Consider the following 8,860-nt stretch of genomic DNA (forward strand, 5'->3'; position numbering starts at 1 on the left):
CCATTCCACCCCAGCTGCATTTCAGCGTGAGTTCCATCCCTAGCCCACTCTCCAGGCAGTACCCAGCTGGACCACCTCATGCCCAAGGAAAGGTCCCATGTCAGACAGACCTACCAGCATCACAACATCCAGTCATCCTTTCCTTCCTCCTATGCTGCTCCACCACTCCCTATTCCCAGAGGGAGTTGCACGCTGTGGTTTTCTTTTGAAGAAGGGCACTACAGGGAGGCTGACCCATCCCACTGACATTTTTTGCCTGCTGCCCTGCTATACCATGCTCCACAGAACCTGGGTCCTTGAGGTGCAATTACTCTTTCTTAACTCCTGGCACCAAATCTCCGGAATTATCATTACTTCCAAATGCAGACAAGCATCTCTCTGCTTATTTCCTTCTTATCAAACAGTGAAATGTATCCCTTTTATTACAAATAAATGCAAATATTTATTACCAATGTGTACATCCATTATTATTGTTCTCCTGATTAATGCTGTCTCTGAGGCAATGGCATGTGAAATATTGCTTATAGCATCCCCAAGTAGATGCAAAACTGCTCTTAAAATGTTCTTTTCAGAGTTTAATACAAAGAGCAAAAATAAATAATGTTAGGCCCTTGCCAGGATCTGCCCATTTTAAACTTTGCAATGGCACAAATCATCATTAATGAAGCACTTAACATTACACTCTCGACAGCATAGTATAAAAATTACTGCAGTCATCCAAAGGATAAGAAGAAACATGGCAGATAACTTCTGGAGGGGAAAGATTTATACTCTTTTAACAAAACTTTATGGGTTCAAGTTTACATTACAATAAAGGAAGGGGGTAATGTTTATCTCTTAAAAGCTTTTGGGGGAGGCATTTGGAAGGAAATTGTGGTGTTTTGTTTTCCAAATGAATGGAAGAAAGATCAGGGAGCAAGGTCTCAGCAGCAGTGAAATCTGGTTTGCATCATCAGCTATTCTGTTATAAAATACTGTGGCTGGAGTCACAGGACATGAAATTTATATTATAATGTAGAATAAAGTAAATTATACTATGTAAATCCTCTTGGTACATAGTTTTAGCCACTGTTTGTTCCAAAAATATTGCTGACAGTAAGCTAAACAGCTGGTACCTAGTGCTTCTTTCCTGTTGGTAAAAGCATAACACCATGCTGTTTGTGCTAAATTATGCCTAGAAAATAACCTCAGGATCATATACCAGTGCAATGCAAAGTGGAACAAACATCTCTGTTTGTGACATAGTCTACAAGGAGAGCCCAGCTGAGAACTGCAGAGCCAAGGCCTCACTTACTGCCACTGAGGCCTGTAGCAGAGCAGCGAGGTGGCTGAGCCTTGCTGCACCATGACAGAGGGCTGCCCCATCTCCATGGCCCTCTGGTGGCCACAGGGCCTGCCAAAAGGAGAGAGGAAAAGGTCTATAGGCAGTCATCAGCATTTTTCTTCAGGGGACAGCAAAGGTAGAAAGGACTGAGGAAGCATTTAGCAAAAATACACACAAAAAAAATCAGTCTGCAATCTATTTTTAACAGAATCAGCAGAAAGAAGAGGTCGCATTTGACTTTATTCTGTAATGCATGTAGCTAGAAATAAAAGACTTGTGTATTTCAATGCCTTCCAGTCTCTCCCAACATAGAAACTTCTTGCTTTGTTTCCAGAGCAAAAGATACTTTCCATAATGCTTCACACTATTTAGCCCAGTGAATGCAGAAGCAGCTAATGTACATCAGAAATGAGCAACTCTACAGAGGATGTGGTGTTGTGTTCTTCCATGGGAAACAATCTGAGGAAAACTAAAGTGGTATACTGAATGGAGAGAAGAGTTCTGTCATCCTGATCTTGTAAAGATAGAACCTATGACCTGAAATTCAACCTGCCAGCTTATCAGGAGGAACATTTACTCTTGTTATTGAATTCAATAGATCACAATGAATCCCTTCTCAACTACTGTTATTTTCTCAATCTTACTAGACTGAAAAATTAGGATTTTCCCTTGATTTCTGAAGCAACGTATTTCTAAATTTAATCCTACTTTATTTTCTGTCCAAGAATGTGATTTATTTAAAGCCTGTTTGTTTTGTTTCACCCTTTCCCTAAGTCAGCATCATTCACTACCAAATTTATCTTAATGTTTGCAAAGAACAGATTGTCTTTGGGGAATGACCATAAGGATCTTAAAAAATCTTCTTCGTTCTCTGTATTCCATACAACAGTTCTCCAGAGCATCATAGATTCTCCCAAATGTTTATGTGCTGAAATAACAAATAGCAGCAAGAAAAGTAAGAGAAAATTGTATGGTTCTCACATGCTAGTAATCAGGGATGGTGTTAAGGAAGGCTGGCTTAAAATTGAAGTCTCGTTCCTAGATCAATGTTTCTGTGTTACTTGTATCATAGATAATTTCTGAAGATCTGTTGAGTTCATAAGCTTTATGACAGTACCTCAGCAGGAAAAATCTGAATGTTTTTTAGCACAAAGTTCTAGAAAATGCATGGCCAAAATGTCATGTAGAATTGAAATAATTTGTTGCTTTCCTTTTATCCACTCATTTTGCTCACCATACAGAAAGAGTCAATTGTTCCTCCAGTATGATTTTTTTTTTAATTAGAATATTTTGGGGGCAAATTGTTGTGTACAGCACAGCTCACCTTAACATCCATTAAGTCACCTTCCAGAAAAAAAAGTCTGTTACAAATAAGTCCGCCTACTATTTTGCTTTCAAACAAAATGTTTTCATTTGACCCATTTTCTTCTGGGATTCCTGATGGTTGCCATGGGAAACCAAGACAATCCTGAGATTCTGTTAAATTAAAATGTGTCCCTGTGGTTATTACTTTTTTTTTTTTTTTTTTTTGTAAATACAGGGCATACACTTCTCAGCACAGATGCTGGAGAATATGTATTTGCTATCATGGTGGAAGATTTTTCAAAGACAAAAATAGTTGTTGAGTGGCTCTGAATATTAGTAAGAGGTTGGTAGACAGCATCTGCATCACTTTTGATAACAATGACGTGGGAAAGAACAAAAAGTAGTTTGTTCTCTAAATGTCTGTTCTTTAGTGGTCTTCCAAAGCAGCCTCTTTTTATTGAAAAGAATTATCCTAAGAGATCTCCTCAGTTTTTCTTTACCACAGATTCAAGTCTTTGACTTCACAGATTTCTGTTTTTCCACAGATTCAAGTCTTTGACTTCACTCACTTGTCCACTTAAGCCATATGGTCTGATTGGAGATTGAAAAGAAGTTAAGTCTGGTGAGTGCAAAGTTTGATAGCCAGGGCAGTCCCCTAGAATACTGCTGTTTTTTCCTCCCACCTGTTGGAAGTTGCTTTTCATCCTTCTTGTTCCTGCACCCAGTACCCACATATCTCTCCAGTGGCAGCAGAATTGGGCACACTCAGTGCCCTGATATTTCCGTCATGGTGTCACCACATCTCATGCTAGGCCTGACTGTGGTCAGTGGTAATTATACAAGGATATCTATTTTAAGAGCAAGAGCTGACTGAGCACTGGGTGTTGTCACTGCATACTACCAGAGGCGGCCTACTTAGCCTGGAAGGATTCTGAAAAGACAAATAGTACTCTGATATTTGTCCTTTTCTTTGGTGCTTGACTGTATTCAGTGAATTTGCTGAATACCCACTGTGTAAAAAGCAGGCTGTACAAATGTAATACATGATAACACATTGCCTGGAAGGTATTCAGGGACCAAACAGTGCCTGCATAAGCAGCTCCTGAGCAGCTACTGTAAATCTGGCAGATGCAGAAAACCCTTATGAAATGAGGCTTGTCAAGCCCTGAAATGAGTATTAGCATTTCTTTGCATTGCTGCTCTGAACATCATAAAAACATTTTCAGAAAGGCTGCAGCACACTCTCAGAGTGCTCTCCAAAACCTCATCCATCTGCTGCAGGACATGCTGCCCTGGCAGTATGGCCAAGTGGGTGCCAGGGGCCCTTCACCTGTCCCCACCTCATCCTCACTGCCAAGGCTGCCAGAGGTGGCTCAGCTATGGCTGAGCATCCATGCTGAGATGTATGGAGGCAAAAGGGATGGATGGAGATACTCCTTCTCCAAGGCTGGGAAAGTCAAGCACACGGTGAAAGCTCCTGCTTTGGTGGTTGTTTTTTTTTTTTAATGAATTAGATGTGATTCTCATAACTCTCACTTGATATTCTGAGCTCTTTTGTGTAAGACAGATTCATCGTTATCACTGATTATTTTCCATAAGTTCATAAGTTCATAAGGTTGGAAAGGACCTATAAGATCATCTAGTCCAACCATCCTCCTATCACTATCTCTACCCAACTACTAAATTAAGTCCTTTAGCACCTCATCTAAACGCTTCTTGAACAGCGCTAGGGATGGTGCCTCAACCACCTCCCTAGGCAGGCCATTCCAGTGCCTGACCACTCTTTCAGAAAAGAAATTTTGTTTGAAGTTCTGTTTATTCATGGAGAAAGCAACTAACCTCATGGGAAACAGTCATGGCTGATCGGTTGAGCTGGAAAGAGATCATTAACACAGTGACATTTGGAGAATCATTAGCAAAGGTGAGAGGCATCTTTGATAGCCTGGAGAAAAGATTCAACACAGCTCAGATATGTCTTATATTAGCTCCTGTCCCAGCAGTTTGACTCATACTATGTCTGCCTTTATTAGATTTAGCTGTTACTACTATAAATATTGGTTTTGTGAAGACTGATTTGCAGTTAAATACTTACAAGAATACATATGCTGGTTAATGAAAACTACTGAAAGCAAAAATAAAAGCAGAATGAAATAGCCAAGCACACTGAAACCTGCTGCAGAAGATGAGCATGTGTAGGCTAAAAGCAAGAACAAGTGGAACTCCGGGACATAACACAGCAGATGCCATACCGCTAGTGCTGCTGTCAGAATGCTCTGTGAGATGACATCCCCACAGAAAACATCATGTAAAGTTTAGTTTGCCTTGTGTATGAGATCAAAGAGTATGTTTAGAAAAAAAAAAACACTGGTAAAAAAGAAGGAAAAACAGGAGAAAATCTATGTGCTATCTTACTACTTAATTTTTTAGTATCAACACTGAACTACAGCTTGATAGCAGCTTTGCTCTCTGGCTGCTCAAATACTATATCTATAACATACCAGTACTAAAACTAAAAAGAAAAGTCAAGACAATAGAGCCTCTCCCTGTGGCAGGCCCAACTGATAATTAGCACATAGCCTAGTGTCTTTCTATAATCGTGCAAAAACTGGTAGATTTAAAATTTAAAATAAATTCCTTTTCTTCAAATACTTGTATGCTCTTCAGAGTGTGTCACTGTTTATTTACAGAAGTTGTAATGACTAAGACTGTTACTTCCAGCAACCTTTTCCTATGCCACTCTGTCAGCATTCATCATTCCAAACTGGAAGAATATTTCTGAGGGTTTTGAAACTTTGGAAAGTACACTGAAATTTCCAAAATTGAGGATCTACTCGCTATATTTAACACTCATTTCCAGTTGCCAGTGGTACAATTTAATACATACTAGACTTTTATTTATTTATTTATTGTAATTAAGTTCACAGAATCACAGAATTACAGAATTGTAGGAGTTGGAAGGGACCTCCAGAGATCATGGAGTCCACCCCCCTGCCAAAGCAGCTCCCTAGCCCAGGTTGCACAGGTAGGCGTCCAGGCGGGTCTGGAACGTCTCCAGAGAAGGAGACTCCACCACCTCTCTGTGCAGCTGTGCCACTGCTCCGTCACTGCACTGGGAAGAAGTTCCCATTCATATCTGTGCAGAACTTCCTATTCCTCAGTTTGTGTCCATTTCCCCTTGTCCTATCACCACACACCACTGAGAAGAGTTCAGCCTCGTTGCTACATTCATAATACATGGATATACACAGATTGGCTGTATCTGGCCTTCATGGCTCAGAACTCAGCCATCTTTTGTCTAACGGCAAATGCCTGTGTAACACACCAGCAGGCTCCTGCTAAAATAGCAAGCTTTCCTACTCAACCATTCAGAGATACATCTGATGTTAAGAAACTTGAGTGTCCTCTCCAAGGGCATAAGCACATGGGTAGAAAATCCCAATAAATACCTACCCATCCACTATGCTGCCTCCCCTGTGCTAAGACCTTACAACTCCCTTAGTGCATCTTCTTTCCCAGGACTTCTTCCAGCCTTGCAAGTAAATGCCTGGTCTCTCCCACAGTATATGTGAGCCAACTCAGCTTGCTCCCTCCTTTTCCCTTTCTTTCATCCCCTAGCTTTTCTGAAGGCTTTTGCATAATGAACTTTAGAAACAGTGTTTCTGGCTGCCTTTAGCATAGAAAAAATAGCGCAATGCCTGAGCAGCTCCCTTTGTAGTCCCAGTTCAGAGCAGAGGGGAAATTCTGGCTGAGCAGACAGCTCTCAGCATTCCACTAGAGAATCCCTATAGAAATGGTGAATACCTCCACAGGCTTTCTCTGATAAATTTAACCATGTTTTTACAGCTAGGTATCTATCTGGAAAATCTCCCAAATGGATTAATAATCATGAGGTCTTATTTGGCTGATGCTCCTGTAGAAAACTGCTGTATTAGCACTTGAGCTCATATTCTTAATAGTAGCATCACCGTATAGTAACAGCACTGTTATCTGTAACAGACTCAGTATCCTAGGAAGTGCTGCATATCAACACCAGTCCTCATGTCCAGAAGGAAATAGAGCAGCAAAGCAGTAAGGGGCAGATGCAGTGGCTGTGGATCTGACACACACCTGAGAGGGGCAGCACCTGCTCTGCTCCAACTGCCACAACTGATGTTCACAAATGTGGAAACAGAAAGAATTGATCAAAAAATCCCTTACCACTCATCAAGGTACAGGAATCCAATGGCCGCACTGAATGCCTTTATAGAAGGAAGGAGAAAACAAACCAGCCTGAAGACCTTGAAAGCTCGGTGGTAGATTAATAGGTGTCAAGGAGTACTTTCTGATTTAGTCTTTGACAGATTGCCATTTTCTACATTCCTCATGCAACTAAAAACTATATAATTATCTGTGTATGTTTCCCAGTTCTTAAAATGCCAGGCAAAGGAATTTTTGCTTATTTTCCCATAGTCAATTTTAAAAGCTGATTTTGGTAAAACAATGACATCTTGTGACAGAGAGGAGCAATCACACCCGTATAGCAACACAGTTCCAGGAAAGCATTTCCCATAAATAGATGACATCCCCCAGAACTATTTTGAATTATTGATGAGCTCAGTTTTAGCTACCAGCTTTGTCTTAGATCTTTCTCCTAACATGCTTCTTGATGTTCACAACATTTATAAGAATCTTCCCAGTGATAGACATATTTATTTAGATAATCATTATTCAAGACTGTGGCAATTCTGCTAGATCTATAATTACTCTTCACTCATTTAATACATTAGTTTTCCTAAAAAAAAGCACACAACATCCTTTTTCTTCTTTTCACACCTTACTTCTAGCAAATCAAGTGCTTTGAAATGTACTGGAACTATGCAAAACTGCTAACAAGAAAGATGTGCTGCCTGTTGGTTTTATGCAGGTTAATGGGAGGACTGCAGCTGTCTGGAGCTTTCTCAGCAAGGAGGAATTTCTATTATAATTATTTTAAACGGACATACAGACTTTGGATTAATTTGAAAACGTTGACTTTACATCAGCCGCATTAACTTAAAAAGACTGGAGAGCTAATGATTTGAGAACAATTTTTCCACTAATTTGAGGACCATTGAAATCAGAAGGTATTAAAAAGTCAAGTGGATGACAATTCATAGGAACACAAGAAAAAAAAAACAAACAGCAAGATTGTACCAAGCACTCATGTAAAATATTTCAAGTTTCATATAACTCCTGATTACTGTCCCATCCATTAAGCACCAGCTTTCAGGAGCTGCACTAACTACCAACCTATCAGTGTCTTTTCTGACCTCCATTTAGACAAGAGATACGGCAAATGATTGGGATTTTGAGTGAATGATGATCTGATTAACATGACTGGTGAGCTATTCCTGGTATTACATTATGCAATTAAGATGTTATGCCTGCATTCATATATTTTATAACTGTCTAAAAATTAATATCTTTTTTGTCAGCATAATAATGCTGCTGGGACTGTACGCCTCAGTTCCAAGGGTATTCTGGGGACAAGAATGAAACCAACAGTGTTTTATAAAAAGCACATAATAGTCAAAGTAGTGATATACAGGAACAAGGCAATTGGTGTCTCTATCATTTGTTATTGAGAAGTTTCAAATATTGACACCCTTTTTGCATCAAGACGCATTTTTTTTCCAACCTGATGGCAAAAAGTATGCTTTACATTTTTTACATTTACACAATTTACATTGGTGTAATGAAAATTAAAGAATCCCTAAGTAGGATTCACCTGAAACATTAGACAAAAAAACAAGTCAAATATACCAGCACTGGCATATAACTAATGTCACACTTACACAAAATGTGATGCCAGGAAAATCACTTTACCTCTTGTAAAGGAGCTCTTGATAGCCAATTACTGCAAAATCTAAAGATGCTTTAAGTGCTTGCTACTGTGGGCAGCGCACATCCACAAAATCCTAGAGCTTGTCTAACACACATTAAACCCTAAATATCGCCTCTCACTCAGTGTCAGGGCTGCAGCACAGGACCTGGCACGTGCCCAGCCACATCTTCCAATTTTCAGGTTTCTCAGCTTGTCAGAGAACCACAGAAGCATGATTTAGGTTGGAAAATACCTTCAACATCATCAAGTCCAACCATCTACATGACCTACAGAGCCCCATGGCTCCAACATGTCCCTTAGTGACAGGCAATCCAATATCACTGATAGAGGTCCAGAAGGTGTGCTGTGGCTGGGAGACTTCTTGTCTG

Source organism: Cyrtonyx montezumae, unplaced genomic scaffold (assembly GCF_038088225.1).
Source record: "Cyrtonyx montezumae isolate F1298 unplaced genomic scaffold, pur_monq_1.0 scaffold_3, whole genome shotgun sequence".
In the NCBI taxonomy this organism is placed as follows: domain Eukaryota; kingdom Metazoa; phylum Chordata; class Aves; order Galliformes; family Odontophoridae; genus Cyrtonyx; species Cyrtonyx montezumae.